We start from the raw sequence: 26,655 nt of genomic DNA, 5'->3' as shown, positions 1-26,655 counted from the left end.
CACTTGATTATTAGCATGGATTATAAATGCGATTAACATATATCAATTTTAATATAAAGTAGCATTTTCTAGGCTACCAGTTCACATCAGTAGTAATGGGGGCATCAGTAGATTAATTAACAGTACCCCACTTTACACTAGTAACATTTAATTGTGTTATTTAACCCCCAAATTCTTCCTCTTAATGTTTATCTTTCTGACTATAGATTTTGACTTGAATTTATTGAGACAGAATTTAGGAGTTTAATGAATTTACATAAATGTGTATTTTTCCCTGTAACTGGCATTGAGCTACAGACTGTTTTTATTACTCCAAAAGTTTCTCTATCGCCCTTTGCTCTAAATCCTCAGACCAAGGCAATCACTGCTATTCTATCTGTTATTATCTGTTATAAACTAGTTTTGCCTTTTCTAAATGTTTATAGAAATGGAATACAAAGGTGCTTCAAAAAGTTCATGAAAAGATTCATATTATCTTTTATTTCTATTTTTCCACAACTTTTTGAAGTACTCATATATTATAGTATGCACACTTTTTTGTTCATCTTCTTTTTTGAGCATCATACTGTTTTTGAGATAAGTCTACACATTGGCAGGTAGCAATAATTTATTAGTTTTTATTACTATTATCTTACTGTATGGAAATACCACAATTTGTTTACCTATTTTACTATGAATGGAATTTTTACTCATTTTTAGCTTGGAATGATAAAGTGTTAAACAGTTAAACTGCTAGAAATAATCAAGTACAAATTTTGAGGTGAATATCTGTTTACTTTTTTTTTTTTTACTTTTAGCACTTTAAAGATATTTTCCCTTTGTCTATGGCTTGCGAATGTTTGATGATAATTCAGTAGTAATTTTTATAACTGTTTTCTTTATATGTATGTGTATACGTTTTCTCTTATCTGTTTTTAAGATTTTTTTCTCTTTATTATTGATTTTCAGCAATGTGATAAAAATAAGCCGTAGTGTGAACTTTTTTTTTTTCCTGCTATAGTTCCTTATATTCTTCATGGTCTACAATTGTACATCTGTTATGCTGCTCACTATTTAACATTAGTTATGAGGTTTCTGCTTAGATTGTTCCTTCCTGAACCTTGGTCCAGAAAGTGCCTGTCGGGCAGGAATCTCAGATCCTTCTGACCCTTCCTGTACAAGCCGTTAGTCAGGTAATTAAAAGAAGATATCTGGCAGCTTTAAGCAAGGTAGACATACTTTATTCTTCAAATGTGAGCTTCACAGACATGCTTTATCTTTGGACACAAGCTCAAGCTCTACGCTGCTGACCCTCCATGCTCTGCCTTCCTTGCATGCGCCACCGACCAGCGGTTCAGAGCACTTACCTTTATACTCTTAGTACAAAATAGTGGCCACAAACTGAGTATTACATAATTAGAACAATGAACAATCATGCTGAATCAGCAAATGGACACACACGTGCAGTTACACTACTTTTACAACTTGTTTCTAGTGAATGTGCTGAATCTTGCCCATTTGTAACAGATGTGAGGCGAGAGATCCTGACTAAACTTTTCCTTCTTTCCTTACAATCTACCCCTTCAGGGTCACTCTCGCTGTACAATCTACATGTTTGATCTTCTGCATGTTCCCTTAGCGAGGATAGCTGACCCTTGTATCTATAGGCCACAGCAGCGATATAGACTGGAGCAACATGCTACTAAAAAAATTCTGTTCAAACCATGTTACTTTCACTCAGGGAGGCCAGGTACTTGTTACCCAAGGTGAGACTTGCAAGTCTTCTTATAATCCTCTTCCACAAGATCCAATTAGGCCTACCCAGAGTACATGTGGGACTTCTATTTTCATGGCTATTCCCGTTGTGTTGTCTGCCCCTGTTGTAAATGGGTTGGGGCTGGTAAGAGAATATTTCCATTCTTACCACTTCCAGGTTTCAGGAGATCATCTTTAGTAGTGACCTGTAATAGAATAGGTGCTGCAGCTCTGTGCAAAAGAGCCTCCACCAGAGAGGGCTGCCCTTGCGAGGTCTCTCAATCCTGACTGTTAGCCATCCCTTCAAAGATGGAGGGCTGGCAGACAGCCTTAATCCCCTTTTCAAAAGACCAGACATGGCCATGAGGCTACCCAGTCCCTTCACAGTGCTTACTTGGTCTGGGGCCTCACAAGGCCATACAAACAGAAGACCAATAATTATCTGACTTTGGCAGTGGTCCCACAAGATCCACCTGCCAACATGTCAGGGGCACTCTCACAAGGGTTATCTGCCCATCTGCATGGGGCACCTGTCTGCTTATCAAGAGCACATCTGTACATCAGGGACATTCTTTCTCGGGTTTATGTGGCACCTGGCAAGCCATTGACAACATGGCCTTGCAGCCAGCATGCTGCACTCTTGGGTTTATGTGGCACCCAGTGGGCCATTGACCACACAGTCTTGCAGCCAGCATGCTGCATTCTTCAATGTAGCCACCCAGCTACATCAGCTGCTAGAGCCCTCTCCAGCCATCTTACCTTAGCCAGTGCATCAGCTTCATCATTTCCCGGACTGGCTAAGGGAGAATATCCTGTGACATGGAAAGAGTTACTTCCTTTTCCTGTCCTAATTCCCATAACACTTGCCACATGGCTTACCCCCACAAGGGCCAGTGACCTACCAGCCACCATTGATACTTCCAAGTAGAGATCTAAAGGATCAAACCGTTGAATACAGCCCAGCTGTCAGTACAGATGGTTAATGGCCCAGGCTCATTTTTTATTACCATCCATACTGCTCTAAGTTCAACCCACTAGCTGCTTTGCCCTATGCCATTTTCATACCACATGGCATCAGTTAAGGGCTGGACAGCAACAGCCATCCACGATGCTGAGGGACCCATTCAGGAGCCATCCATATACCAAACCTGCTCCACAATAAGTCCCTATCCCCCATGGAAAAGTGTAGTCTCCACCTCCATTGGTATAGGTTGTGTCAAAGTTTCCTCAACAACCTCTACTGGTCCTAACACAATTTGCAATTCATTAGAAAAAGGACTTGTAGATACAGTACTTCTCTGTTCTATATATGCTCCCCATTTAGACAGAGTGGGATTCTGAGCTAAACCAGTTTTAGGGGTGGTTTTCCACGTGCACAGCCAATCTAGAATGGGGTATGTTGTCCTTACTAGAACCTTGGCAGTTCCTGAAATAGCTTAAGTGTCCATCAGGGCAGAATACACAGCTGCTAACTGTTTCTCTGTCAGAGAGTAAGGCACTTCCAGAGCTGAGACCAGAATCCAATAGGCGTTCGGAATCAGTCTTGTCTCTGCCGCAAACCCCATCCTGATCTTTCTTCTGTTATATGCACATCTAATTCAAAAGGCTTAGTGGGGTCAGCCACTTGCAAAGCCTGCATTTTGACTGTGTTCAAGGCCCACCCACATTGTTCCAAGTGGCCTAGCAGTGTTGAAGCCACTTGGGTTAAACCTGCAAAAGAATCAGAGGTTAGTAACATCATCAATATAATGAAACTTTGTAACCATGCTGGGCCTAGTCCACTTGGCCAGGTCCCTAGCCACCAAACCATGCAGATAGCATTGGAGAAACACTTGAGAAGTTCCTTGTCTTCCTCCCTAGGCAAAGACAAGCTGATCTTGGCTATCATCTGAGACTGGGATAGAGAGAAAGAAAAAAAAAAGAAAAAACTTGCAAGGTCGAGTACACAATAAGTTCCCAGCTGAGTCTTCAGTTGATCCATCAAGCTGTGAACTGAAGGTGCAGCCACGTGCAAAGGAGGAACTACTTCACTCAGTTCTCAATAGTCCATAGTCATTCTCCAAGTAACATCAGGTTTTTTTCATTGGCCACACTGGAGCATTAAAGGAGCTATGTGCAGGATGAATGATGTCAACCTTTTCTAACTCTAAGATGGTGGAACTTATCTCCACATGTCCTCCGGGCAAGTGATACAGTTTCACATGTCTCCACACCACAGGCTTTACTGTCTGGATCTGCAGCCAGAATTCTCCAACTGTTGTTTGCAGGTGTAAGCCATAAAGCACATCTACACCCAAGATGCACTCAACACTGGGGGCACATACACAGTACATACACAAGGGTGCAATCATCCAATGCCCAGAAGCAAAGACACAGCTTTGACTTTAATAGTCTGTCCTCCATAGCCATCAACATTCACTGTGTCCCCTGGAAACTTATCAGGGTTGCCATGTATCAGGCTACATTCTGTGCTGGTATCCATTAATGCGAACACACACTGCACATGTGCCATCCATCCCTAGGTCCCACAACAGTAGGAGCCAAGCAACTAGGGGTTCATTTTCTGATGCACAGCAGTTTGTGCAAGGAGACACTCAGGTTCTCCCAACTCTCCCTCAGGGTTGTCATCATCCTCAGCTTCAGAAACAGAGGTGCTCTGTTGCTGTACTTCAGTGTCCAGCATGTCTGCCTTTTTGTTGGCTCTCAAAGCCATGCTGCATCATGGAGTGCCTGTTCCATGTTGGCTCGCAGCACAGTGAGCAGCAGCCTTTCCATCCAGCCAGCTGCACACCAGGACTCCTCATCTTTCACCATGGAGCCCAGCACCTTGAGAGCTTTCTCCATTCTCTTGGGGATCCACCCATTTGGTCCCACATTTCCATTGGAGCCCAAGTCCACAGGAATGCTGCCACCAAGTACCACATGTTTGAGGGCAGTCACATCTCCACCCGCTCCTGAGGAGCTTGTGGCTCCCTTACCTGCTCATCCTGCCGAAACGACGCCAATTGTGGCACTGAGATCTCAGATCCTTCTGCCCCTTCCTGTGCAGGCCATGAGTCAGGTAATTAAAAGAAGATACTGACAGCTTTATGAAAGGTAGACATACTTTATTCTTCAAATGTGAGCTTCACAGACATGCTTTATCTTTGGACACAAGCTCAAGCTCTACTCCACTGACCCTCCGTGCTCTGCCATCCCCTCTGCTGCTCTGCCAACCAGCGGTTCAGAGCAGTTGTCTCTATACTCTTAGTACATAATAGCGGCCACAAGCCAAGCATTACATAATTAGAATAATCATGCTGAATCAGTAAATGGCCACACACGTGCAGTTACACTACTTTTATAACTTGTTTCTCGTGAATGTGCTGAATCTTGCCCACTTGTAACAGATGCGAGGTGAGAGATCCTGACTAAATTTCTCCTACTTTTCTTACAGTGCCTCCAAAGAAAAACTAGGAAATCTCTTGGATCTCACTCTCTTAAAAAAATAAAAAAATAAATATGTATATATTATATACATATATATATATATTTATATATACATATATAAATATATATATATATATATATATATTCCTCAGAGATTATAATCCTGTGCTCTTTTTGGCCATTGACCTTTATATATTTTTTAGTTGTTTATGATGAGCTCATAAGTTTAAATATTCCTTCATCTTTGCTGAAACTGTGTATTGTGCATATACATTTTTAATAAATGCATCTTAAGTGTTAACAAAACAGTTTTATATTTGAGGTGAAGAAAATTTATCATTAATACATTTCAAAATATTTTATTATTGTGACAATTACCTGATTATTATCTAAATTTTATGATATTTATACTCTTTTAAATATATAATCTTATCTAAAATACACAAGTATATGCCTGCATATATACATATATATAATACACAAATTAAAATCTATCATATATATCAAAAGGTGGCAGCAGTTCTTTGAGAAAAAAGTAATGATTTATTTCAGCCATGTGATATTTTTGAAGATGATACAACTAAGACTTATTATGAATCATGAGTAGAATTAGATCTATAATGTGTGACCACATATCTTGTTTACACTGAGAATATATGGAGTCTCCATTTTAGTAAACATATGGTATTTAAAAAGGCTGTTACAGTTTGAAACACTTTGAGCAACACATATGCAGTGTCTTTCATCAGAAATAAAAGCTCTGTCTCATAGAATACATATCAGTTTGAGAAATGCACTACCATTGGTTCAGTAGTCTCGTTTGTTCTGCTCATCAGCATGGAGATACACTTATGATACTTTTCTGGACACCGTTTTGGTAATGATTTCATTTTATCATTTTATAAAGTACCTGTTTTTGTATGTTATCACATATTCTCCATATCTCTAGCAAAGGGAAATTGAGCAGAAGCAAACATGAATTAATAAGTGTAGATATAATGCACTTCATAATCTAAAATCTTGCTGTTTTTAACCCCATCCTGTCATTGTAATTCACTGTAATATTTCTAAAACACTGGTTTTTGCTTTTTTTTTTTTCCTGCAGCTGCATAAGCAGGTGCAGGTTTGAAGCAGTAAAAGGGATGTAAGAGAGTTTATCATGTAAATAATAGTATCATTTACCCCAACCCAACCCTGTAATTGACCTGATTGATCTTAATGTTAAGATTCTCTCTCTGAATTTACTAAAAGCCACTGGGTAAATATATAGCAAAGGATATTTTATTGACACAGTAGACCCTAATAGCAGCCTATCTTTAAAAAAAATACAGATTAATTTCCTAACAGAACCAACTGAGGATTTTGCTCTGTAAGTGCATCTTTCCCCTTGCTTTGAAATGTGAAATACCGTATCATTTTGTTTTCTGCTTCACATTTGCCACAGTCCTTAAAGTTTTCACACAAGGCAAGATACATCATCCAGACACGTAATATTCACAAGCATAGCAGTTTAAGTAAAATTGGGAGTATTTCTTTTAATTCAAATTCTGTATTGATTTTCTTTAAAGCCAAGGGTACAAAGGGCACAACAATGTAATATTAATATGCCTATTTGATTAAGTTAGGCTAACTGGCTTCTCGAGTCTTTTTTTTTTTTTTTGAAAGTTCTAATGTATCTAGAAAACTTTAGTCTTATTGCTTCAGTCCATCTGACTGTTTTACCTAAGTACATAAATATATCAGAAATAATCTTTTATCTGACTCTGACTCTTATAACAAGAAGTGGAAATACTAACAATAATAATAAAAAAAACATAGCTCTGACTAACATGAAACAAAAGGGAATAAAGTTTTGTGACACTTTTACATAAAAGTTTGCAGAGGAAGGTAATACAATCTTTAATATCTGACCAATAAACTTCCCGTGTGATAAGACAATGCATCAGCTCAGAGAGAAAGCCATACATTTAGCAAAAAACAGATTTAAAGGGACAAGTACTAAGAGAATCAGATGATCCATGTGGATGTTATTTTGAGCTTGTTTAAGCTATTGAAAAGAGCATACTAGTTTCAATAATTCAAATATAACCACACTTGAGGCTTTCTTTTCAAAGTGCATAATATACAAATACACAAGTAGATGTGTTTGACATTTAATTTATCTTAGATATCCTGTGTGTCTAGTGTGTCAATTTGCTTATATTTGAAGTACAGAGTTATAAAACAGAATTCAAAATGTAGTGAACATTTTATTGAGGACATTACTCTTTAGTTAATAAGGCTGAAGATTTGCAATACTGTTACAGTTTATTTCTCTTGCAAAACTCGACTCACCACACTTAAATCTGACAAAGTGTTTCTATTGGGGATAAAAAGCTAAACCAGTTTGATATAGTATCAGTTAAGGTGTACAGCATTTCATAAGCTTCCTATACCAAAATAAATAAAAAAATAAAAATAAACTGATCCAAAATACTAGCACAAAACTGAAATAATATTATACTCCGCCCAATTACCTTTCCACGTTGATAAGCTATCTTACCTAAAACAATTACAACAGATAGTGTCTTCCTTGACTAAGATCTGTTATGAGTTTCTAATGTTAGGTTTTCCTGTTATTCCACCTCAAATTAATAAGCAATTTGGATAAGACCCTTGCTACTGATCAATTCAAATGTCTTTTTATTTTTCTCTTCTTGTTTTTTTTTTTTCTCTTCTGCTTTGCTGTGGTCTTGAATCGAGGTTATTTGATGCCCTCTGCACTGGTACCAAAAATTCCAGAAGGCATTGAGCTAATGTAAAGTACACAACTAAGCTACATTCTTTTGCTTATCTCAAGGAGAAACATGAGAATTTGAGTTAGTTCACCTGGATATTTATTTTGATACTTCATCAAGTAATATTCTTCTAAATATTCACTTTATATTAAACAGAAGTGGCATATGTTAAATAGGCAGAATTTATTTGTTACCCTCATGAAATATTTGGTATAAATCTAACGTGAAATAAGAAATGAATAATAAAAGGCAGAGTATATAGAAACTCTACTTGTGAGTTTGCAACATTATAGTAAAAAGCAGCCTTACAGTGAAAATTTTATTTATTTAATATATTATTAGGTTGATACCATAGAGAAATTTCTTGCACAAAGAGGAAAGAAAAGAGAGAGAGGCAGAGAAGGAAGGAAGGAAGAAAAAAGGAAAAGCAAGCAAGCAAAAGAAAAAGAAAGAAAGAAAGAAAATGAAGGAAGGAAGGAAAGAGTCATTCATAAGCTTGTGCATCTTCATTGATAACTAATTCTACAAGAATCCTGTTTTGTCTAGTGAAAAACAATAGTAGAGATGAGCTAATGATTATACTTTCAGGAGTCTACCCAGCAATTTTTTAAGCACAGGACTTATCTAAAATAAAATTACAAATATAACAAGTAAATAAATTATATTTTAAAAAAGGTAAAATTTATTCAAGACATGTACTTCCTAATTATTTTATTATATTTTATTTATCTGTACTTCTAAGTTTTTATGTATATATATTTTTTATTTGTACAGTGAAAATACCACATAATGCCACATTCAGAGATGACACCTTGATAGCTTGAAAGAAGCCAGCCTGTGAGTATTTCGCAAAATGGTAATCAGCAAGTGCTACCAATCAGTTTTGAGTTATTGTTTTGTTGATTCTTTAGACTTAAGAAAGTAATGAGGTGTGAATAGCAAAAAGAAAAAATAAAGAACAAGAGATATAGTATTGTTACAATATTCAAAAAAGAATGATTCAATTCAGCAAAGTACACATATTTTTGATAAATTAGAAAATTCCAGAATAAACCTCTGTTGTTTCACTTTTTTCTTACTCAATAACATGAACAAAAATAACAAAAGTGTTCAGTGAACATCAATTGGCTATATAAAATCTACAGTAAAATGTACTGTATATTTTATCACTATTTGTAAATTGCATGCAATGGAATCTTTATATCAATACAAGTTATTGTATGCATATATATGCTTTATTTATTTATTCATTTATTTACGGGGGGAGCGGTTACTAAACATTTAACAGCCAACCACTGTCTGTAACACATACATTTAAAACCTGTTTTGCAGCAGATTCCCTAGTGAGTTCTCACAAAAAGATATATAACAGAAGAGTGCTTTGTTTAAGTGCATACTCCTGGACTAGTGAGTGTGGCTAGGTAAAATATGAGGTAAATAAGAAAATCTGTCTTAGAATAGATACACCTAAATTTAGAGGCCTAGGGTAGTCACAATTCTAACATTGCCTCCATGATTACTGTCCCCTGCTATCCAAATATCTGCGCAATAATTATCCCTAGATCGTGGCAGTGCCTGTAACATGCATCTAACCAATAAAAAGGCCAAATTGAAGAGATTTACAGATATAATTAAGGTCCCTATTTAGTTGACTTCATGTTAATAAAAAGCAAGTTTATTTGGGGCGGGTCTATCTTAATTGAGTCCTGTAAGAGACTTATAGAGGTAAGAGACCTGAAGCAATATGTACTCTCTTTCACTCCATTACTGGCTTTAAATAATACAGTTGACGTAGCCATATGGAAACAAATTTGGCTAACAACCTGAAGGAGCTTGGAAAATGGACGCTTCCCTAGACAAATTGAGATGAGAGTGCAGCCTGCCCAACTCCTTCATTATAGCTTGGTGAGAAACTGTGTACAGAACCTAATTAAGCTGGACTTGGAGCAAAGACCAATAGAAACTGTGATAATAAGTTAGTGTCAAGCCTCTAGGTGTGTGGTTATACATGTATATGCCATGTACATATATATATACACACACACATATGTGTGTGTATCCCATACTGCACAATACAGTCACAAAAAAACCCTACACAATTTATAATTCCATTTATAGAAAATGTCTACAATAGGCAAATCTATAGAGACAGAAAATAGATTAGTGATTGCCTAAGGCTTGGGAAGTTGGAGAATGGTGACTGACTGCTAATGGGTATGGGGTTTCATTTTAGAGTGACAAAATGTTTTAAATGTAATCTAAGGTGATGATTGCATAACTATGTGTACATAATAAAAATCATTTAATTGTACACTTTAAAAGCCTAAACTTTATGATATTGAATTAAACTCAGTAAAACTGACTTTAAAATGTTAAAGAGAAATAGTGACATTCTAGGACACATACAAACTGAAAAAATCATTAGCAGACCTACTCTAAAAAAAATGTTAAAGAAAGTTATTTCTGTTGGAGAAATATGATATATTCAGAGACTTACTTTTACATACAAAGAAATTAAGAACATCAGAAATGGAATAATTGATAAAATTTTTTATTCTAATTTTTTAACTCTCTAAAATTTAACTGCTCATAGCATATGTAAAACAAAATAAATTTTAAAAAAATAGAGCATGGGATGGGAGGGAGTAATAGGGCATACATAGTTTTAAAGACCTTACATCATGTAACTGCTTTAATAAAAGTATATATCAATAATCGCATTTTGGCACAAATTAATTTTGAGAAATTTATTGAAAATAGATTTTGATTTTGTTTAATTGAGAGGAGTGGGTTATCACATAGTTTAAGTATAATATGGTTGGGTTTCTTCAACTACCATTCAAAGAAACTCCAGACATTGTGTTTAACCTTCTGTTTGTCAGCAATTGTAGAAGCTACAAACAAATTACTGGGCAATGAGCTATTTCTAAAGGATGATTTTTTTTTAAGTCACTGGGCCAGCTGTAGAAAGGCAAATATTTATGTGTGTATTTGACTTAAAACTGGCCCTCACTTCTGAGAAATATAACCTGTTATTAAAACAAAATTGACAAACAGGAAAATAATACATAAAATGCTAATATTTACAATTGCTTAAAATTAAAGCTGTTTGGATTATGACACATGATGTACAGCAAACAGTGTAAGTAATGGAGCCAAATTATGCACATATAAAATGAAAGAGATGAGTTTTTTCTTTATAATTATATCTCTAATCGTATTTGCTATAAACCTAGGTCAACCATTCTTAAAACACACTTCTAACTTAAGAATATGCAGTACACAGATATTATAGTGCCATCAAAATCTTTGTTTTATAAGCCTGTTTCCTCATCCTAAGTCCAAATTGCTTTGACAAGGTTAAAGGAAAGATCAATAATTTCTAGGAAGAGCTAACTGATCTTTAACTGAGGATATTTCTTCATATTAAATGTTTAAATTGTAGTTCACCACAATAATAATGTTTTATATATAAGTGTGTGTTTGTGTGTGTGTGTGTGTGTGTGTGTGTGTGTGTGTGTGGTGTAGTTTAACTGGAGGAAAAAACAATCAAGAAAGTGTGGAAAATATGTTTTCCACCAAATCAAAGAGAAAGTACCTCAAAGTAATATGTAAGAGAAAACACAAAATGAATTATCTAATAAAAGTTAAGTAAAATCTTAATAAACTATTACCTTCTTTAGAAACATGGATAACCTCATCCGTCTGTCCTTTGTCTGTATGTACAAACATAGCTTTCATAAACATAGCGGACCATTTTTAGAACTGGATTTTATCTCAGCTTGTTATTTAGTGATCACAAATTATTTATGTATGCGTGGGTGCTTGGTTACAGGCAATCACTTGCAAAAGGAAATTGCTAATACTTCAATGATAAATAAATATTACTTTCAGTAGGAAATACATACCTAATGAAGAAAATGTGTTATTGGTTCTCATATTCAGAAATTAAGCAGAGATCTGAAAAGCGTGCCATAAATACATAGTGCTGTAGAACAGATATTTTTATTATTATCTAACATAAAATTATATTTTACTATCTTTCATATTGTTAAATGTGCAATAAGGAGAAAGTCAATATTCCTTTTACCACTTGGTCTACTTTTATGTTAGTTTTAATTTTATTGAGATATCCATCTGTAGCAGTTTTAACACTCCAATAAGTCACTTTTTTATGTAAGTAAAAGGTTATGGGGAGATGAAAAGCTAAGGGAAATTTGCATTTTGGGTTGTTTCAAAGTCATCACCCTCAAATCTGAAACAGAGAAGAAGAAAAAATAGTTACCCAAATATTGCACTTTTGATGGTTCAAATAAATCAGGTTTCTCACTGTCAGGTGGGGGATGGATGAAGCATAATACACTGAGGCAGACAGGGCTTTCCCACACATTTAGAAATAAACTTCCCTCTACTGCTTTTGATTGCCAGATACATGAAAACATTCATATACTTTATCTTGTTTTGGGGAAACCTTGAATTTCAATCCCTCAGATTAGAGCATGAAAACAAAGGCTGCCAAGATTAAATAAACATTAAAAAAGAAGAAAAAATGCAGACTTGTGTCAGATATATATGCATTAAATTCTTCCCTTTCGAAAAATACATTCAACCAACTAAAATTTCAAATAAATTTGTAAAGATTATACACTATACAGCGATGCAGTTGCTTTCTATTTTCAAGAATACTGAAATATATGAGGCTACTTCAAAGAGTTTGTGTAAAAACAGAATTAAAAGATAATATGAATATTTCTAAGAACTTTTTGAAGTACCCTCATATATAGAAAAAAGCCAATGGTTACAGGCCAATTTTTATTTGACTGCATTATTATGAGTGTGGACTTTATCAGATAGAAATTCCATTTGGCTGTCAGTTGCAGATAGCAGAAAAACAGTTATTTGAACTAACTACCCTATATATATATATATATATATTTTAAAGGTGTGATGGCTTTATAACATCATGATAGACCAAAGCTTTTCATTCTGTTGCCCCATTCTTAGTGCATTTACTAAAGTTTGCCACCATCCATAGCAAGTCATCAAAAAATATATCACGTCTGAAACTTGATACAAGTAATCTTATCATTTATCAGAAATCCAATATGGGTTTTCCTGGATGACTCTCATTCAAGGCGTGACCTAGACTCACAAAGTCTTTTATTCTAGTGAACCTGTCACCTTCAACTTCAGACATAGAAGGAGCAAGTCTCACCTCTGCTCATGTTACATTGGTTAGAACTATGCCTGAATCCTAGTTAGGAAGGAAGAGGATGGGGAGAAAGACAAAAAACATATGACAGCTGAGTGACCCCTTTTATAGAATCCATTGGAAGTCCCTCCCGGTAACTGTTCAATGTTTCTTTGGCCAAATGGTGTTGTCTTAAAACCCATAATTGTAAAGGAGGTTGGGAAACATATTTTTGTTTTATTGTTTTTTGTTTGTTTGTTTTGTTTCTGGATGAGCACAACCCAAATAAAACTCATTTATGTATAAGGAAAAGGAGAAATAAATAAATGTTCAGTAGACGAAGAGCTGTGCCCCAAAACCACATCCTCAAGGCCGATTGTTCTAGAGATGGCCACACTTGGTAAAATTAGACATGTTCTCTATTACTATTGATGTCATCAGTACTTTATTATATTTCAGAGCAATGATGTCTACTTTATATTCAGGAGCAGTCAACCATTCTCTGGTTTTGTAACATACAATTTAATTATTAGTTTAAACTTCTACCCACTTGTAATGACAGAAAAAGGAGTATTGATCTTCCAATAGGAAAATGAAGACATTTGTATCCCTGGAAATATATTTTAAAGATCAGAGCATTCCCCACTGATATATACAAAATGAATATATCAACTAGTTACGATGCTCAATAGGCCTCAATAGCAAGCTTGGAGTAGGATATAAGTACTTCAGAATAGCAATGGAATGCACAGATAATTCACTAGTGTCATAGGGTCTCACTTTTGTCAAGTTAGGTGTTATAAAGGAGGCATAAATCCCAAAAGTAATGACGTACCCTTACTCATAGTGTGAGTCTCCCAAGCCTCTCATATTCTCTTCCTGACAACACTCCATCTGGTCACATAAATAGTTTTGAAAGGGCCATAGGGTGTCCATAGGATCTGATTTGCCAGACAGCTACAGTTGACTCCTGTTGTCCCAGCATCCTATTCAAGTAGCATTTAACCCTACTTTCACTTTTTAAAGTATTTCTGTTTGGATAACAGTTTTAATGGCCACACAACTATAAATCATGGACAGAGTCACGTGATCTCATGCAGATTCTTATGGAAGGGGAATTTTCAGATACTACTGATTCCTACTGCAGTATCAGATAAAAATATCAAGCAGGTATATAAATACAAAATAATCCCCATCGACTCTTAATACTAAAAACAAAAATATTAGCTATACACATTGATTAAGGATATTTATAACAATTCAACTAGGTTTAAGTGTTTCGTAACCTGTGAGGCTGCAAACCTTAGTGTCAATCCAGCCTAGCATAGGACTTTTCAAACTTTAACATGAATTCAAATCACCCTGGAGGTTTTTTTGAAATACAGATTCTGATTCATTATGTCTGGGATGGTAACTGAGATTCTGCATTTCTGTCAAGCATCTACTTGATGTAGATAAGCTGATAAACAGATTACATATTGGCCCGGTCTATTTCAAGATAATTAATTTGAGGTTGGAAAATACAGGTGATTTCATTTATCTAAAGTAAATAGCAATACTAGTGCTCTTTGAATTCAGAGCACTATTTTGGTTTATAAAGGATTAGAGTTAGTTAAGTTGAGTGGAGCAAATATTAAAAGTAGTTGTATTAGCTTGGTAGGGCTGTCATAACAAAGTATCACACAGTAGGTGGCTTAAACAACAGAAATTTAGTGTCTCACAACTCTGAAAGATAGAAGCCCAAGATCAAGGGGTTGGCAGGTTGGGTCTCTTCTGAGGCTTCTCTCCTTGGTTTGCAATAGCTTTCTTCTACCTCTGTCTTCACGTGTTCTTTTGTCTGTATGTATCTGTGTCCTAATCCCCTCATTTTATAGGATGCCAGTCATATTGGATTAAGGCCTACCCTAGTAACCTCATTTTAACTTATCTACTTCTCTAAAGTCTCCATCTCCAAATGAGGTTATGTTCTGTCTTCAACATATAAATTTAGGGGTAGCCACAATTCAGTCTATAACAGTAGTATTATTCAATTTTTTTGCCATGCAAAGTCAAGCACAGTTTTTCCTTTTGAGTAATCTGAAGATTGCAAGAACATTATAATAATTTTTAAAATTCAAGTGTTAATATTGCTTTATAATTACCTTATAAAAACTTTTTTTTCAAGTTTTGATTTTTTTTTTATTTCAATGGCAAATTGTTAAACAAATCTGTCAGTATTTTCTTTAGGTTGGAGCTAAGCTGAAGAAAGATTACTCCTTAGATGAGATCTACATGAAGTTGAGGACAGATAGGACCCATTGTGTTATAGAAGAAAGAGTTAGATTTTCAGCCATACTGCTCTGCTATTTACTAAATGGCCAATCAAAAGCGTGTAAATTTAACTTTCTAAGCTTAATGATATGCATATACCAACTTGAAGGAATAACTACCTCATAATACATAGGGGGAGTTTTTAAGACTGAGCACATAAAACAATAAAGTATAGTGGGTATATTTTAACATTTGAGAAAGAGTTGAAGGAAATATTCTGGAATAGAAAAAAGAATGGGTTTTATCCTTAAATCATAGCTATGTGAATGTGGGCAAGTCATATCATTCCTTTAAGTTATTGTAACCCTTTCTATAAAATGAAGATTATAATGCTTCATTTGCATAAATAACACAAATTTATTTATGTAATTGTTCTCATACATAATAGAGGTTCAATAAATTTTAATTTCAGTGTGAAATGATGACTTTTTTGGCAAATACTCACCGTATTTTCTACCATTACAACATTTTCGACATTTTTTCAATTATTCTCTATGTATATTTTGACTGAGTAAAATAAGAAAACACACAAATCATGATGACAAATATGCAATTTAAATAAACAAAGTAAAATTCAGAGATATTAACCTAAGTTCATACTACCACCCCATACAAAATTGTATAAGTCTTTGCCTGAAATCCTTTTCTTGGCCAGTCTTAAAGATGTTTTATATTCATTCTCTGTAGTCAAGGGCTGGTGGGTGAAGCAGAAACTTTAAAAAAAGGGGGGAATTGTTAATTAATTGATTGGGTTACAAAATAAAAAATAAAAAATGTAGATTTAGACCAATTTTTAACTAGATATAAAAAAATTTGTTAGAGATAGAAGAACTTTGGCTGTTTGGTTTCAAAATGCAGATCTTAAAGTTTAGTCTCTAAATAAGAAAGATATTAGGTAAAGAACCAAATGACCCAGTCAAATTATAATAAATGTTGCTTTGAAGTGAGTAGAAGCATTATCGGAGAGAGATAAATAAGCTTGGATGCTAGTGAGAATATATAAATACCCTGGTTCCTTCCTCCCTGGACTGATTCCTGAGAAGACAAGAGTTGAAAATAAAAACCCCAGATAGTTTAGAGGAACTGAAAATAAAGACCTTGCTTCAGTATCTCTATGAAACCTGTGGAAGTGGTGAGTCTTGGGAGGAGTTTTCCATGCTAACATCGTGCAGAAATAGTAGCAGAGTAGGTCTGATCAAGACATCTTGAGAACATCCCCCTTTAAATCCTCGTACCTGACATCATGCAGTGTCCCCTACTTTCGGATGGAGCATCCAAATTTTCCATACACCATCCTGTTTTAGAACCACCGACATTTCAGAAATGTAGTGAAAATATAAACTGATAATAAAGAAAAATTTAAAGTGAATTTTATCCAACTGATACCAAGACAGATACAGAAAATGTCTTTGGACTAGAGAACACTACGAATTAATGTTAGGTAGACTGTTTTCATACCAGAAATTATGAGGCAACCAAGGAAGAAATTAAACCAAGATAAATGGACATGTTAAGAACTGGAAATGGGTGACTTTATCTTAAATTGGGTATTTTATAGTTTATGATGTCATAAAAATGAAAGCTTTTGCTACAATAAGGTGAATTGCATAGAAATAGGGAATATTAGTTTTCAACACCCGAGTTCACGTGACTGCAGCACTTTTGCCTACTAGATCTTGGAGTAAACTTTTAAATTATTACCTTTAATGGAATCTACTCTTTTTAGTTGGTTTGGGCAATCATTACAAAACACCACACTCTGCATGACTTAAATAACAGAAATTTATTTTCTCACAATTTAGAAGTCCAGGATCAAGGTACTGTCAGACTTGATTTCTTGTGAGGCCTCTTTTTCTGGCTTATAGAGGGTCTCTTTCTCACTGTCTTCACAAGGGCTTTTTGCTGTTTGAGTGTGGGGAGATTTCTGGCATCTCTCTTCTTATAACAACAGTAGTCCTATCAGATTTAATTCCCATCCTTTTGACCTAATTTAACCTTAATTACATCTTCCCATCTCCAAATACAGTCACATTGGGGGTTAAGGCTTAAACATATAAATTTTGGGGGAACATAGTTTAGTCCATACCGTTACTCACAAGATTTTAAAAGTTGATTCCAAAAAAATAAAAATTGCCTAATTTTATTTCATGAGAAATTAACTACTGTAAAGATTTGTTTATACAGCATATTAAGATTTAAACATCAGCAAGTTAACATAATTTACTGACATAATATTTTGAGTGTGGGGGGTGGGGGTTGAGGGCTTTTCCCACACCCCTCTGACATCTGCTCCCAGCCTGGCAATGACTAAGCCACCACTGGAAGCCCCCTGGTCTCCCCTGTGGGAATGAAGGGGGTACCACAGGCCTCAATCCCGTCCCTCCTCTTTTCTCCTTCTTCCATCCCATTTCTTTCTTCTTTCCTCTTTCCCCTTCCTTCCAACTGCTCCACAACAGCATCTTAGAATGTAAAAAATATATATTATTAATAAAAAATATTTTAAGTGTAGAGTTATTGCACAAATGATGATCATCCAAACAAATATAAATTCCAGATTATATCCATGTATGTTGCATTAGAAAGAATTAAGGTAATATATTTATGACATATGCTGCCTTTTCATTCACTCCCGCCAGAATTCTGCTTTGAAGTATTTCTGTCACTTTGCTGCTGGTGAGAAGCTCTTGGAAACCATTACATAATTTATTTTTAAGTTTTCTTCACTAACTTTTAAAAATACTTAGTAACCAAATCTATTAATAGATTCTTAAAAAAAAATCCCACTGAGCCAATGAAGATCCACATTTAAGAGATTTTCCTTCTTTGAATTCCCTGTGTCTATGTCATGTTCATAGTACTTTTAACCAGAATATTTAAGTTGCTACTGTTCTTTAGAATTTTAAAACATACTCAGTGGCTATCAACTTATTGATTTACTTTTCTTTTCAGTACACAAACATAGGCAATTGAATTGCTCTTTTTAGGTTTTGATTTTACATTTAAAAACAAGCAGAGGGGAAAACTGTGAGTACACAAAGTATGTCCCCTGTTCTGTACATTTCTAAATACGAGAAAAGAGAAAGAGCCTATAGGATTGATAGGAGGGCTAAGTTGGCATAAAAATATAGCCAGAGGACAAGTTGTAGAATTAAAAAAATCAAGTATAACCCAATAGAGGGGAAATTGCAGTCATTTATTTTCGTAAAATCTTTGTAAGAGCCTATCTGTGCAATGCACTATCTTGATACAACATTTTGAGTTCAAATTGGTACTGCACAATGCTTACAGAATGAACTATGACTACTAGGTTTACAAACAGCAGGGTTGTTAACAGTAATTTATTTTTTAATCTTATTCAATCTCAAAAGGAGAAAGAAGAGAGAATTATTTTTGTTTAACCGAATGGATGGAGAGTGAGCATATTATCCTTTGAAAATTTGCAATTAAACTTGGCATTAAGTTACTATGTGGTTGATAATTTATTCTGTATACACCATCTTAATACAAGCAGAGGGGAAAACATGCCCTCAAATATTCTTTGCATAGAAGTGTGTTTTATTTCTTACTAAAAGAATATCAATTAGAAAACAAAGACTTTTGATGCACGTATGTACAGGATTCCCCAGCGAAACAGAACTAATAAAAGATAGATGGTAGATAGATAGACAGATAGATATAAAGAGATGTATTATAAAGAATTGTTTCACATGATTATGGTGGCTGAGAAATTCCAAGCTCTACCATCTGAGGGACTGAAAAGCAGGAGAGCCAATGGTGTAATTTCTAGTCTGGGTCTGAAAGCAGAGGACCCCATGTCCCAGCTCAAACACCATCAGGCAAAGAGAGCAAGCACTCTCTGGTTAAGCCTTTTGTTCTATGCAGGACTTCATCAGATTGTATGAGTCCCGTCCACTTTGGAGAAGGCAATTTCTGCTGTCTTCTAATTCAAATATTAATATCCAGAAACACCATCAGAGACACACCCTGAATAATGTTTGAAGATACTTAAAATTATCACAAAAGCTTGCTGATTAGGAATGGAATGAAAAAATAGCATGATAATTTTAAGGATAAATTAAAGTTGCATATATTGAGCAGAAGCTACAATATTGACAATAATTTAGTAAACATTATATGATACTATCATTCAAGTGATGTGGAGATTGCATCATACACATGAATCATGTTTTTTGAGTTTGCATATCAATTAAAAGAAAATACAACATTAGCAACAGACTATGGTACTAAGTGTATGATACTTTATGTTTATCATATCAGTTTGTAAGGTATTAAAACAATATTTTTAGAAACTGAGATAAGAGAATAGTATAGATAAAAATGAACAGAAAGTAGATTACAGTGTATAATGCTGAATATACTAATCATCCTGTATAATATAGAATATACTAATTACCCTGATCAAACTAAGTACCCTGATTTGAACATATTGCACACAGGTATTGATACTCAGTGCTGTACCCCACAAATACATACAATCAACTATATTCCAATAAAAAAAATAAAAATAAAAATAAAAAAGAAACTAGATGTTGACTTTTGTTTTGAATTCTGTACAACTAAACTTTTAGGAGTAGGTACATAGCCTTTCTGACTAAAACCTGTACATATACAACTGTCAGTTTTATATTTTTGGTTGAATTTTAGATTAATTTAGATATATCTGAACATTAATTATTAGCAGGGTTTGAAAGACATGATTCTATAATACAAATGTCATTTTTATCCTCACACTTTATTCTCCAGTGAAAAGCAGCAGTGATATTTCTGGTAGAATAAATAGGCTTTGAGGAACACTTCATTTAACAGCTATGTTATCTCCTTCAAACTACAAGTCATTAAGAAATAAAATAGTCATGTCATTGATGTTTTATCATAATGCAGTTGTGGTAGACTGAGTAGTGGCCCTCCAAAGATATCCACGTCCTAATCTCCTTAACCTGTGAATGTGTTACCTTACATGGCAAAAGGAATTTTGCAGATGTGACTAAGTTAAGGATCTTGATATAGGAAGGTTATCCTAGATTATCCCTAAATATATCCGCAAGCGTCTTTCTAACAGGAAGGCAAGAGGGTCAATGAAGGCAATGTGATAGCAGAGGCAGAGATTAGAGCAGTAGAGCCAAGAGCCAATGAATGTGGCAGCCTCTAAAAGCTGGAGGAGTCAAAGGACAAATTCTCCCCTGGAAACTCCAGAAGGAGCTAGCCCTGTCAACAGCTTGAGTTTAGCCCCTTATGACTCAGTTCGGACTTCTAACCTCCAGAACTATAATATATACATTTGGGTTGTTTTAAGCCATTGAGTTTGTCACATAATTTATTGTAGCAGCAATAGAAAACTAATATAGCAATAAATATACCTTTATATTCACTTGGTAATTTGTAGATTATAATTATTTAATTTGTCCTTAAATACAATCATTGGCATAACATATGTGAAATATTTCTGGCAACTTTATAATAATAACCAATACTAAATAATATTAAAATTAATGGTATTACTAATACAACAAGCAGCTTTTAAACCATCCACCTCGGTTCATAAATCCAGGGGCACCATTTACATTTTTTTCTATAAAAGTTATGCCCCTGATATGGGGTAATGCAATGTTCTCAGCGGAGGCCCTTCATCCTACTTTCCCCACTCAGCAAATTTAATGTTTAAGCTCCTCAATTTCTTGTATGAAAGTTTGTATTTGTAGTGTTATTCCAACTGCAAGTAATAGAAAATCTAATTCACACTAGATTAAATAATAATAGTTTATTTATCATAAGTCAGAAAACAGTTACTGAATATGTCATCAAGAACTCTGGTTCTTGCTTCCTCTCCTTTCTGCCATCCACAATGACAGTGATATCCTGTGGCTGGTTCATCTTGTCATCGCAACATGGTTATCAATAATAATATAAACCATTTTCCATTTTTAATGAATACTACACAAAAGAGAGAAAGGCCCTCACATACTAATACAGTAGAAGCCTTTCCACTGAGTCTAATTGAATTAATTTAATTTATGTGTAAACTCTTGAAACAAAGACTATCTTATAAGCTGAGTCATACATTGTGTTTGGATTATCCTTGATTTCTCAGCCAAATACCAGCAAAATGGGATTACTAAAGCTATTTTAGGCTTATCCAGCTCTATCCCTGGAGCTGGGGTTACAACCTCTGAGCCGCAAATGCTTTTATAATGTTAAAAAGACAAGAAAAAGAAGAGTGCATATTGAAAACATAATGTATGATCCAATGAAATAAGTTCAAGCTGAAATTTATTAAAAAATCCTTTTGAGCAGCGTTCCTTTACCACTATTCATCCCCTAGAACTAAGAATAATTTATTCCCCTTAAATTCTCAATCCAGGACCTAATCCAGGACCTTATACATGCATAGATTCAAGGCTCCTCTCTGTAGTGCAAACTCCTTTGCATGTGCTTTGGCGTTAGGCTCCCATCACATTGCCCTATGGGGAATTGGGACACAGGGAATGGGCACTGAGATGCCCTATAAGTAAATAATTGATCTGTTCTCTTATCCAGATTTTATGTTATAAATATAAACATAAAAACTTAACGATTTTGGTAATGAGGATGAGACATACTTGCACAAAAAGGGCTTTCGTGAAAAAAAAAAAAAGGCCCCCATGGGCCAGTGTAGACACGTGATGGATATGCCGAGTATCATTTGGTCAATAGGGAGGAACATTTTTCTCCACTTGGTTGCCCACTAAGGAAGAATTGGGAAGGTGGTTAAAAGCCAAGTAACAAAAGGTAGTGTTAGAAATAGAAGACTGAAGAGCGCCTTTGATTATTGCTCTCTCCTCTAGGCATCAGGGAAATGATCCATGAATCTCAGTAGGAGGTGGGGCTTTAGGAAACCAAACTCACTTTCAGCTGTGGAGACATTTTTCTCTGTGTCCTCATATTCCTTGTGTCTCCTCTATCCCAACATCAGCAGCTTTAAGGATTAGGAATGGGGTCAATGTCTGCTCCCAAAGACAACTGAGAGCCCTATGCAATCATGCAAAAATGCTAGAATTTCAGAGAGAGGAGGAATTTACAGATTTATAGCACTGTTGGAAACAGGCACCCAAAACACCATTCCACCCAACCGAGGGCACAAGAGTGGATGAAGGTCCTGTGGAAATACAGCATGGCATTATGGTGGTATGTGAGGGGTAGAAAGAAATAGTCCTTGAGCGCAGGCACATCCAGATGTTGGACAGTGAATAGGAAAGTAGGCAAAGAGGAGGGAAAAAAACCCTCTGAGGCCAATAAAGCTGTCTCCCATGCCTCTAACCTCTCTCCCCATAACTCTGGTATTTTTCAGCCCCCACCAGGGAATTGAAAGAATCTCCTAACAGCTCTGAATGTAACCCTTGGAATGTTGAGCTTAAGCTATAGGATAGAACATAACCTGCATGAAAAAACATGAAAGAGATTAAAATGTTTTTTATTTTGTTGTTCTGTATATGAAATGTGCGGCAGGAATCAATGTTGAATGTTATGTCTGTAATTTCCCATCTCTGTGATAAAGAGATCATTCTGACAACAGGAGCATTGGAAAGAGATAAGTGAGTTAAAGGGACAAACTCATCTATCCTTTGCCACCAGCAGTTTTGTTAGGATTTATCATGAGTGTCGATCAATTTATTAGACCTTTTGGGTATTGGGGATAGGACGAGTCTCTAAACATGATGATAATTTTTTGCTAATCGGAGATTTTGCAAGAAAAGTCCACATCCAAAGGTTTGAAGCACTTATTGGCAGGTAATCTTGGGATGATTTGGACTTGGGGTTTTGAAAGGGCTGCTAGATATACTCCTTTATGAAATGCAGCTTGCTAATGAGCTCTTGTTAAATTGAATGCCTAAGTCATAGAAGCTTGGTGACTTAGTGCCTAAGTCATAGAAGCTATCAGACCTAGTACTAATTTTTTGAGTGAACCAACTTAAAGTCTACATCTAGGAAGGTTAAAAAGGCTCAAAATGTCCTACTTGTTAGTTAGATGCAGTATAGTAAAGATTGTGGTTAACCTATCCTAAGCAGTATCTTGGCTTTATATGAGAACATGGCAGCTATCCCTTTGAAGGAATGGGTTGCCATCATGGAGGTGGGAGTACTACTTTCTGAAGTAAAGACAGAGCTGCTGACTCTTTTGACATCCTTGACTCATGGAAGTTTCTCTTAATGACAAGAGTTGGCTGACTGGTGTTAAGCTAAGCTGAAACCTTATGGTGTCTGCTGTAGCTTTTTTAACCTCAGTCCTAGGTATTAAAAACTGAAAGCAGGTGTCGTCATTCTGCTCAGTGGGCAGCACTCAGACTCTGAGAATGATGCAGATTAAGGACACCCGTTTTGGGAAATGTGGTTGTGGAAGTGGAATGTGATAGTGGCGTGTACTCTCTGGATCAGTTATGCAGATATACTTGGCAAGAGTTTGGTCTCTGATGAGACCAACTAAAATCAAGCTACTCCAGGGGTCTTCATGTTTCTGAGTCAGAGGCAAAAACTGCAAGTCACGACTTCTGCCAGAGATGGTCTTTTGTCTCTAGATTCGGGAGGCTTCATTGCTGGAATTGCCCCAAACTTTCCTGGCAGGTTGACAACTTTAGACCTTCCACCTGCTTGCTAGTCTACTAATTAGCTTTCTCTGGCTGTACTCACATTGTCCTTGAAGGTAATTTGTGTCATATATTTGGCTTTCTGGACCAATTGCAGTTTGATAATAATGTGTCTTGTGTGGTAGAAGCTATTCAATAATGAGCCGATACAGTGACTTTACTTCCCTCTTCTCCTCCTGATCCACACACCTTAGTAAGGCAATCTGCTCTGGTTTGTTGATTGGTTGGTTTTGTAAATACAACTATACCCAGAAAAGGATTATCTTCTCTATTCTGCTGCCTGGATAATAACCAAGATAAAAGAAGTGGGGGACTTTCGGGGTTATAGTTTGTAAATTCAGAATTCCACCCTGACATTGTTGGGCACGTCATTCTTTCTCTTAATGGCAACCCTAGGTCAGCCTGATTGGTACACCCTCTGGATGGCAGCTTGAAAAATAGGAGTCCTAGAGGATTTATACTCGATTCTGGTCAAATTATATAAAAATGTTATTATCCTTCTTGCACCAGATCCTTCTGGATAAAGTCTGGGCAAGAGGAGAAAATGATTGAGAAAATATGTACACTTATATTTGCTGAAATAGGAGTGACTGATTTTGTGAAAGTGAAGAAAGGAAAAGAACTCTGACACATGAGGAGGCAACCTTTTAAACCCTAGAAAATATGAGTGAGAGGGATATTATTAATGATAATTTTTTTTTACAGAATTGCCCCTGGCGCTTTCCTCCAGAAGGAAAATACCCTGATTTTGCTCTCCCAAACAGTCTCAAATATTTTAAAGTCTGAGTGTGACATTCCTCACCAGAGAGCTCTCACCATGAGACAGCAGGGGATGGCCCTAGATTCCACACCAACATTAAAAATATCTCTGGGTATTGCCTCCACCTCCATTCTCAGCCATTCTGTGGGGAATCTGAATTAGTGTTATAGACAAGCAGAAGAGATTGTACTGATTGCCCTCAAGCAGTCCCTCTGAAATCACGAACTGAATTTTATTATTCAGACAAATGAAGGGAGGGCACTTAAGGTTTACCAGCCTGTGAAAAATGGAAGGTTCCATGGGAAACCCTAGCGCGAGACACAGTGAGAGGTCACTGGCCAGTTGGGCTATCTGACTCATGTACGTTCCACTTGGGAGGCCCCAATAATTGTTTCCAGGGGTGCCGTAGGTGCCTCAGGATTGTACTTATGTGAAGAGCAAGCACTGATTTGCCTCACTTACATCAACACTGTGATTTGCTATAGAAGTGGTTGTAAGAGATATTTAACTATTTATTTTTTCTAAAATATAAAGTTTATTGTATATATAAAAGGTATGCAACTCTATGTTATTGAATACATAATAGATAGCAAAAAGTTACTATAATAAAACAAATTAACATATCTATCATCTCACACAGTAACCCTTTTTCGTGAGGGCTTTTGTGGCAAGAACAGCTAAAATCTAATCATTTAGCATGAATGCCACACACAACAGAATTTTATCACCAATAGCTATCAGGTTGCACATTACATCTCTACACTTGTTCATAAGTTAACTCTTCTTGGCTTCTTTTTTTTGTGAGACTTTTTATTACTGATTTAGTCTCCTTACTAGTTATCTGTGTTTACATTTTCTATTTCTTCATGATCAGTTTTGGTAGGTTGTATGTTTCTAGAAATTTACCCATTTCTTCTAGGTTAGCCAATTTGTTGGCATATAATTAATTGTTCACAGTAATCTCCTATGATTATTATTTTTTATTTCTATGGTATCAGTTGTAATATTTCCTTATGCATTTCTTATTTTTTTAAATGTATTTATTTATTTATTTATTATTATTATTTTTTACATTCTAAGATGTTGTTGTGGAACAGTTAGTGGGGACAAGGAGAGGGGACAGGGGACGAGGATAGGGTGGGAGGAAGAGTAAGGAGGGGTGGCAGGAGGGGTGGTCGAGGCCCATGGCTCCCCTCTTATTCTGGCAGGGGAGCCCAGGCGGCTTCTGGAAGCAGCTCGGTCATGGCTAGGCTGGATATGGACTTCGGGAGGGAGTGGCTTAAGCCCTTAGGCCCCCCCACCCCTTAGAGCCTGGCACACTTCTGGTGGCAGCTTGATGGTCATCACTGGGCTGGATGCAGATTTTGGGGTGCTATGGCTAAGGCCCCTGGCACCCCTTACCCTGGCTCAGGGGCCCGGTGTGCTTCCAGCAGTTGCCTGGTGGTCATCACTGGCTGGATGTGGATGTTAGAGTGAGCATGTCTGAGTCCCTCAGCTACCTCTGCCCCAGCTTGGGAGCCTGGGGGGCTTCTGTTCCTTTGGTTTTATAGGTGTTCTTTGGTGGTGTTAGACACTTATTGATTAATATTAGAACTTTGTCTCTGATCTGTGGGGTTTTTTGTGTGTTTTATTTAATTCTGTGTTGGATTATTAGCAACCCCCACCACTCTGGTCTTGGTCTGGTCTTTTCGGCAAACTGCATCTCCTGCAGTTGTATATACCTGACCAGTCTCCACTGAGTGGGCTTATGCTGACTGGAGGGCAGATCACTGTCCATACTGTTCCCCAGCGTTCCCCTGGTGAACTGGTCTTCCC

This window comes from Cynocephalus volans, chromosome 9, assembly GCF_027409185.1.
Source record: "Cynocephalus volans isolate mCynVol1 chromosome 9, mCynVol1.pri, whole genome shotgun sequence".
Classification (NCBI taxonomy): Eukaryota; Metazoa; Chordata; class Mammalia; order Dermoptera; family Cynocephalidae; genus Cynocephalus; species Cynocephalus volans.
Note: the sequence above shows the minus strand (reverse complement) of the source record.